General features: G+C 63.1%; 1 protein-coding gene across 5 annotated transcripts in view; it reads right to left on the bottom strand.

Annotated features, from left to right (window-relative positions):
* The window catches only part of CBFA2T3 (CBFA2/RUNX1 partner transcriptional co-repressor 3), an 85,542-nt gene that overhangs the window by 45,465 nt on the left and 31,837 nt on the right, over positions 1-8,240 (bottom strand). Inside the window, exon 1 of one of the 5 annotated variants that reach the window (XM_073882400.1) lies at positions 7,805-7,906. The exons of the other annotated variants lie outside the window; for them this stretch is intronic. The gene's annotated coding sequence lies outside the window, so the exon portion shown is untranslated. Of the gene's footprint in view, positions 1-7,804; positions 7,907-8,240 lie in introns of those variants that run through there. 5 annotated transcript variants of the gene reach the window in all.

The raw sequence follows: 8,240 nt of genomic DNA on the forward strand, positions 1-8,240 counted from the left end.
GTCCTGGGACAGTCCATGTAGATGGTAGTGACAGGCATCCTGGGACAATCCATGTAGAAGGTAGTGACAGGTGTCCTGGGACAGTCCATATGGATACTAATGACAAATCCCGGCAGAGTCCATGTAGATATATTATAGTGACAGGTGTCCTGAAATGGTCCATGTAGATGTGTAGTGACAGGCATCTTGGGACAGTCCATGTAGATGTGTAGTGACAGGCATCCTGGGACAGTCTACGTAGGTGTGTGGTGACAGGTGTCCTGGAGATAAAGTCCCATCTCTGAGTCCTCTGCTAGCCCTCTCACTGGATGCTGACTTGGGTCTCCGGTTTGTGGGGTCCTGGCTGGGGCTGGCATATTGGGACTTGTGAGGCGGTCCCCCCCGAGTCTGGGGACACTTTATACACAGTTCCCAGGGGCTGCAGTGCAGGAAAGGCCAGCTGGGGGCCAGATGCTGCCGCGCACTGCTGTGGCGGTCACTCTGGACAGAGGCCAGCCCTTGGGCTCCCCATGAGTGCCCCAGAGCAACTGCTCTCTGGATAGCTAGGTCAGAGGTCACACTTCCTTCTGGCCTGGTTTCCACACCTGTACACACACATTATACACTCATTCACACACTCACACACACACGGAGTGAGCTACTCCCCTTCTGGCTGGACACCCCCCCACACATGTACAGGGCCCTCCACCCTTCCTCATGAGGCAAAGAGGGACGTGTAGGTGGTTGAGAAGTGTGCCTTTTTAGGAAAGAAGCACCCTCGGCTGCCACGTTCCCACTGACACTCAGACTGCGGGACAGAAGGGGCCTCCGGGCTGACGCTGGGAGCTCCAGGTGAGACATGCAGGGCAAGGGTAGCAGGTGCAGCTCCTCCTGGACACATACACTGTCTGGAGACTGACCAGGACTCAGCATCGCCCTGGACGCCTCCCCCAGCAGTCCGACTCTGACCACCACCACCCCCAGAGCCCTGGGTCTGGACACTGCCTCCCTGTGTCTCCCCATGTTCTGCCCTGGACGGCCTTCTCAAAATGCAAATCTGACCAGCCCCCGCCCCAGCCAGCCGGGCTCATGGGGCTCCAGCGACAAAAGCCAGAGTCCTCTCTGCGTCCAGGGTCCTGCCATCTGGCTCCACAGCCAGCCTCCCCCTGCCTGGAGCCCCTCCCTCCCACCTCTGCTGCCTGCCACTTCCGTGGGGCTGTCCCCAACGTCACGCTGCACAGTGCCACCTCAGCACTGGTCCTCATCTGCGGATCGTCCGGGAATTCCCTGTGCCCTCTGCCCTGTTTGTCCGACACGGCAGCCATGAGCTGGCCATCGTGGCTGGCCAGAATTGAAATGCCCAGCATGCAAACGCATACAGAACTTCAAAGTCTCGGGCGCCTGGGTGGCTCAGTCGGTTAAGCGACTGCCCTCGGCTCAGGTCATGATCCCGGAGTCCTGGGATCGAGTCCCGCATCGGGCTCCCGGCTCAGCGGGGAGTCTGCTTCTCCCTCTGACCTTCTCCCCTCTCATGCTGTCTCTCTCTCTCTCAAATAAATAAATAAAATCTTAAAAAAAAAAAGAACTTCAAAGTCTCTAAAAAAAATGGCCTCAACAATTTGCAGAGTGAAAAGAACATTTTGAGTACATTCGGTTCAATAAGACATACGATGAAAATTGCACTGGTTTCCCTTTTCTTTTTTTTTTTAAACACGGCTACGATCTAAATTGTCACACATGGCCACCTTGCGTCGTGGCCATGTCGGCTTTGCGCGTGGGTGCTGGGCACAGCTCCGGGCCCACCGAGGCTGGTGTGAGCCAACGCTTCCTCACAGGAGCTGCCCTTCAGAGAACCTCCCGCAGGATGTGGCCTCCGGGGCCCAGACGCGCTCGCTCACATCACACGGAAGAAGCAGATGAAACTCCAAACTTCCGTGAGGCACCCAGACAGGCCACATCTTGGTGACAGGGACTCTCCGTACCCAATCAGACCGCGGGCACCCGGGTGGAGAGGGTCTCAGCCCAGACCCCCACCCCCACCCCGAGCCGCCACAAGAGGGCGCGCTTCCCGTGTAAAAGGCGGGAGCAAGCGGCCTCCGCAGGACGCCCCAGCGGCTCCGAGGTGCGCGCCCCGGGACAGGACACGGAAGCTCGAGGGCCGTGACCGGCGGGGGGGGGGTCACACCAGATGGCCCCCCCACAGCTGGGCGGCGTCCATCCTGCACCCTGCCTGCAGACAGAGCCCGGCAGGACCAGCCCAGCAGCCCCTGCGAGGAGTGGCCCAGCCCAGCCCCAAATGCTCAGAAGGACACGGTCTCTAGGACAGCAGAAGGGCCACCAAAGGGACCCGTGGCTACGCCCGCCGTGGACATGCACTCTGTCAGCAGCGCACATGTCTCCTCTTCTTTCCACCCCAGACACAGCCAAACGGACACAGAACAGTGCCCTCTGCCAGGGCCAGCAGTCCTGTTCTGACTTCTCGGGCGCAGGGGAGAACAGCGGGAAAGGGTCCAGGCTGGGCTGCTGAGGCTGTGCAGGGCTGCAGGGGGCGGCCGAAGGAAGAAGTGGGGGCCACGGGTTCCCAGGGACCCCAGATGTTTGGCGACCCTGGAGGGGCAGAGACTCAGGTGCCCTGGGTTCCCATGGGTTGGAAGCCCACCTCTGCCACCAAGTAGCCACGGAACATGATGGTCTCAGCTTCAGTGTCCCCTCCATGAAATGGAAGGGGAACAGGGCTGGTGTCCCCATATGTGGGGAAGGGGGTCAGCAGCGTGGGGCCTGGGCTGTGCTGCCAGACGAGTAAGCGCCTGCACAGGGCTGCCTGGGAAGGAGAGAAACAAGGGTTCACCCTCCGCAGAGCCACTAGATCCCCACACTCACCAGCCAACCCCAGGACGGCAACGGGTACCCCCCAGAGCGGGAACGTGATAGCCACGTCCACAGGCCAGTGATAGCAAGGACGGACCCCGTGCCCACACACCTCGGCACCATCTGAAGGGGGAGGGGGCCCTGGGACTGCGCTTTGCATTTCAAACTGGAGACACAGAGAGGGTGAGAAATTTGCTGATGTCACACAGCCACTGGGAGGGGAGCTGGGATTCCAGGCCAAGCAGCAGGACTCAGAGAAGCTGGCATGCTGCCCATCCCTCCCATTGCCTCAGCCTGGCTTTCCCGGCTGCTCCCAGGTCAGGACCAGCCAGTGAGGATTTCCTTGTGAGCCATGTTCAGGGCCATGGGGCTCACAAAGCGCCCTCCCCACCAGCCCCGGTCTCCTTCTGCCCTGCCCCCCCCCCAAAGACTTTTCTCTGCCCCAGTAGACAGACGAATGCACCTGTGCCTGGAATCCTCCCCAAACCTCCCCTTCCACGTCCGCCAGGCTCCCAGCCTCGGAGGCACCCCGGCTCCCGGTGGTGCACAGCTGAGAGCGTGTGGGTGGACAGCAGAGCAGGAAGACACATCTTCCTTATTACGGCCAAGTGCATCTTTGTTTTCCTTCCCAGTGACATCTGGCTCACCGTGAGGTCCCAGGAATTACAAAAAGCAGAAGTCTTCACTTCTGTTTTCGTGCTGCAAACAGCACGGGTGGGAAGCGTCTTCTCGCACGTCTGAGGCTCCAGCTCAGCCGTCTGCCCCACGCCCCAGGTCGAGCTGTGCGCTCATAAGTGGGAACTGGGAACCAATTATTTATCACTGTTACATCATGAGTTTCCATCCCGCACGCCAGGCCTCGGCCTGGGTCTTTCCACTGATGCTATAAGGGCGGTTTCCACTCCAGGAATGTGTCTCCAGATACCAAAGCCCTTGCTTGCCTTTGTGTTCTTGGCTAAAGGCAGTCCTCCAAAGCACTTGGGGGCCGGGCCACCTCCTGCAGCCCCGGCCTTCTGCACGGTCTTATCCAAGCCCCACATGAAGGGGGTCCCAGCCTGGGGGGAACCTTGGACATAGAACAAGGCCTGCTTGTTTGCCCAGAAGTCTGGGGTCATGACCCCAGGAAAGGATTTGGAGGTGTGGCTCGCCATCTCAAACAGTCCTCTCGGGCAGCCCGAGAGCTGCAAGGACAAAGGACTGTCCAGCGGGTGACTGGCTTCTGGAAACCCACAGCATGGTGCCCGCCCAGTCTGGCTGGGACTCCAAAGACCCGGTCTCCCCAAACTGGGACGCGGTCCAGAGAAGGAGCCTCGGTCAACCCCTCTGAACGGCCCCCAGTGAGCCCTGGCCCCAAAGGCTGCACCCCAGACGGACATCCACCAATCCCGAGTTTCCAGGCTCCTCCTGCCCCTCCGGTCACAGCGGCCCCACTCCGTCCCCCTGGATGGCCACACTGTGTGCCGTGAAGGGACAGACACCACACACACAACCCTGGAAAGCTCCAGGGGCCTGTCCACCCTCGGTCACAGAAGCAGTTCGGTGTGGCACCTGCCTGCCTGCCTCTGGTGAGCCTCTCTGGGCCTCGGCGTCCCTGCCTGGAAAGTGGAACAGCAAGGGTGCCCACTGGCAGGCTTGTCGTGAGGTTACAAGAGGAAGCATAGCCTGGCCCGGCCTGCGGGCCCCAAGTGTGGGCTTTAGGGGCTCCTGCTTCATTACTGTTCCGCCCCTGCCCCCCACAGCGCAGGGCTTCTCCCCTGACCGGCGCAGCGGACGAGCAGTGGAAGATGAACACCTTCCGGGCCCGGTTCTCTCCAGTTCAGTGCAATTGTGGCAAGACCTCACTCTTGCATGGACCCTCGCAGGGTCCCGGACTCCCCCTCCCCCACCCCCAAGCCTGGGAGGTGACACCGGCTACACGTCACGGTGTTTGCATCCCCTGCTCTACTAGCAGACACACAGCGTCCAGAGGCTTCTAAAGAATCTCAGATGACAATGTTCCCTCCCAGCTCCTGTCCCCCAGGTCCCAGGGTGGGCGGAGAGGGCTGCCCCTGGGCTTCCATGACCCAGACAGGGTAGAGGTGCTCCTCCCCCATCCCTGAGCCCAGGGAAACCGACTCCAGGTGGTGCCATGCTGATGGTCACCACTGTGCCCCGTGTGCCTGTCCAGGTGAGGCTCTAACGTCTGGGACATTAACCACTTGTCAGTGCCCAGCACTCAGCTCCCAGTCCTCGCAAGTCTGGGAGGAACGCTGGCAGTCGGGCCCGGGACGAGGGCCGGGGCGCAGGGAGGCCAGCTGATGGGGGCGGGGCAGGTGCTGTGGGCCGGAGACGCCATGCGGGGAAGGGGCAGGGGCCGACGGGCAGACGTGGGCTCCCCTCGTGGGCCTGACGGGCCTGCAACTCTCTGGGCGTCATGAGATTAAGTTCCAGCATGCTGGCCAGTCGTCTTACTGACTCCGTGAGTCTGAGGGGCAGCCTGCCCCCCGGGGCCACTCAGCAGGACCAGGTGCCCTCGCAGGGGAGGGTGGTGCAGCGGGCAGGACACAGCTGCCCCCCGAAATGCCAGTCCCCTCCTCGGAAGCGGCACTAATTAAGCACCTACTGCATGCCAGCTCTCTGCCATGTGTCGGGGACACGGGCCGGGCAGCCTCCTCCACGTTTGGGATTCCAAACACATGTGTGTGCACACAGACATACAATGACTCAGAAAAGGAACTGGGATCCACTGACTTCAACAGCCATCCTGCACACCGTGGCGCCGTGGGAGGCTGAGGATGAATCAGACAGCCCCAGAATCAACCCACTGACGGGGCAGCAGGGGTGGGGAAAGCCAGCCGACAGCCTGTGACAGTTCCAGAAGGTGGCAGGGAAAGGCCTCGCCCAGACCCTACCCAGGGCTGGAGCCGCGGCCTGCGGTGCGGGCAGCCCTGCGGGCTTGCATCTTGCGGATTAGTGGCCCCGGCTGCCGTCTGTGTCTCCAGATCCTTGCGTAGGAAGGAAAATTAATTTCCTCCAGTCATGCAGAAATGAAAATATGTGGGGCCAAATCAGAGATTTCCTGGAGGTGGTAACTCAATTACGCGGATAACCCGGTGACAGAGGAGGAGCTCCAGGGCCCGAAGTGTGTGTGTGTGTGGGGGGGGGGCGGGCAGCCCCGGAGTGTCCTGCAGGGAGATGTCCAGCCGAAATCCCTCAGCTCACCAGCCCCACTGGCCTTGTGAATAGCCAGGAGCACCCGCAGGCCCGTCCCTTCTCCCCAGTCACCCGGAGACCCAGGCACCTCCAGAGAAAGCCGGATTCCACCAGAAAACTGGCCCTACCCTGTCTTCTCCTGCATCTGCCTAGCTCTCGGGGAGCAGGGAGCACCACATCTGTTCCTACCGCTCAAGCCTTTCTGCTTCCCTTTCCCCTTCCAGTGTCGTGGGCCGTGGGGCGGCGTAGCCGGCCAGCGCGGCTCTCTGGGCACCAGCTTGCTGGCCGCACAGCAGAGCCCGCTGCCTCGCCGGCTCCCCGGCCGCACCAGCCCCCTGAATCCCCCCATCCAGAGGACAGAAAGGGGGTGGAGCAAATGCCTGTCACAACTCCGCTCTCTGCAAATGTGCCCGGGAGCTGTGCACAGGGCCCTCCTGCCCCTGCCCTTGCTGGGAGCCACCTCTGCCCCTCGCAGCCCAGCCCACCTCTCCCCTCCGGGTTCCAACCCCAAGAAGTTTCTCAAACCGTGCAGCAACTTGCAAGAGCAAAGCTGGGGCACAGACTAGCTGCCCTGCTGTCCCCGGCCAGCCCTGGTACTGAGGGGCCACCCTGGGAACCTCCTGGGTCTGGAGCCAGGAGAGGAAACGCATGCCCGGGGTCACCATGAAGTAGCATCCTGGCTACGGGGCCGGAGACCCGGGCCTCATGGTTCTTCAGACCACCTCACGCAGGAGTATAGGGTCTTGTCTGTTCTCAAAGGAAATATTTTTCTCCCTAGTCTCTGGAACAGGCCTACAGTCAGTCAGCCAAGGTCCAAATGCGGGGAATGCAGTTATCCTTCTGGGGGCCATGTGTCCACACTTACAGGGGTCTGCCCCACCCCTCTGTGGCTGCCGGGCCCAGCACACACACAGTTCCCAGGGGCCGGAAGGAGGGAGAGCCTGGGGCAGTGTGTTCCGAGCCTCGCAGCTCAGAGTGTGGCTTGCCACCAGCCCCGCTGCCTTCTGCTCCACGTAAGCCCGTCTAGGGCTGAATTTCCAGCCATCTGTCCCTCCACGTCGGCTCACACCTCCCTCGGAGCCGTTCCCACAGCCTGGCTCTAGGCCTGCCCAACACGCAGATGGACGGTTCCCAACGGATGTGAACATAGTCGCTGCCACCGGGCTGCGCCCCAGGCACCGCGGGCTGTTAGGACCCCAGGGAGGGTCGCTGAAGCCCCCGTCCCCACACACGTGGAGTGGAGCAGCCCCCAACCCCCCAGTCTCTGGGCAGAGTTCACCCCAAGACCGCTTAACCGCGCTGCCCAGCGACCTACCGCCCCTTGCCTGGGGGGCAGGGCTAGGGACTGAAACAAGACAGGAGGCATAGAGGGAGTTCTGACCCCGCCATCTCTCTTGGGGCCGCTCTCTGCGCCCCCTCCCTGTCCCCAGTCACCTGGACCAGGGCCTTTTGTCAGGAAGCCCAGGCGCCAGACGGGGAGCCTGCGGGACACCCCACCTTCCGCACGCAGTTCCCACGTTAGGTTTGACCACACCCCCGGCAGGTCAAGCTCCGCTCATGGGGGTGGGGTGGAGGGACCGAAGTGGGTGGGCACTGACTGGGCTGGCCCCACCCCGCCGTGGGCTCCAACTTTCCAAAGTGGGGAGGGGGCGCCCGGGGGCGGCCCGCACGCTCGGTGCGGCTGCAAGGAGACCCCCCAGACGGCAGCCGCGGGCAGAGTCGGGGTGACAGCGGCGGCGGCGCGCGGGACGCACGGGGCACTTACGGTCCGGAGGTCCGGCGGATGGGAGGAGACCGCACTCTCGCGTCCCGGCTCTTCAAGTGGCTTCTCCTTGGAACTCGGTCCCCGCCTCCGTAACTTGGGGGCGATCCCGCGGCTGTCGCACCGCGTGGCGCCGGGGCTCAGGCGCGCGGCGGGGCCGGGGCGCGCGGGGCCGCCGCCTGGGCCATGCCCGGGCTCGGCTCCCGTCGCTCGCTCCGCCCGCCCGGCCGCCCGCGCGGGAACAAAGCGCGCACACCACCCCGGGCGGTCTCCGGCCTCCGTGGCCGCGCGGGTCCAGCCGCCGCGCCTTTGACTCGCGGGCGCCGGGCTCGGGCTGCAGCGCGCTTGCCGGAGCGTCTCACAGGGCCCCGCGGCCCCCGCCCCGCGCGCTCCGCCCCCGCCTCCTGCCCCCCGCCGCCGCCGCCGCCGCCGCCGCCGC

This window comes from Callorhinus ursinus, unplaced genomic scaffold (assembly GCF_003265705.2).
Source record: "Callorhinus ursinus isolate GAN/ISIS: 27379988/994484 unplaced genomic scaffold, GSC_fseal_2.0 scaffold46, whole genome shotgun sequence".
NCBI classification, from domain to species: domain Eukaryota; kingdom Metazoa; phylum Chordata; class Mammalia; order Carnivora; family Otariidae; genus Callorhinus; species Callorhinus ursinus.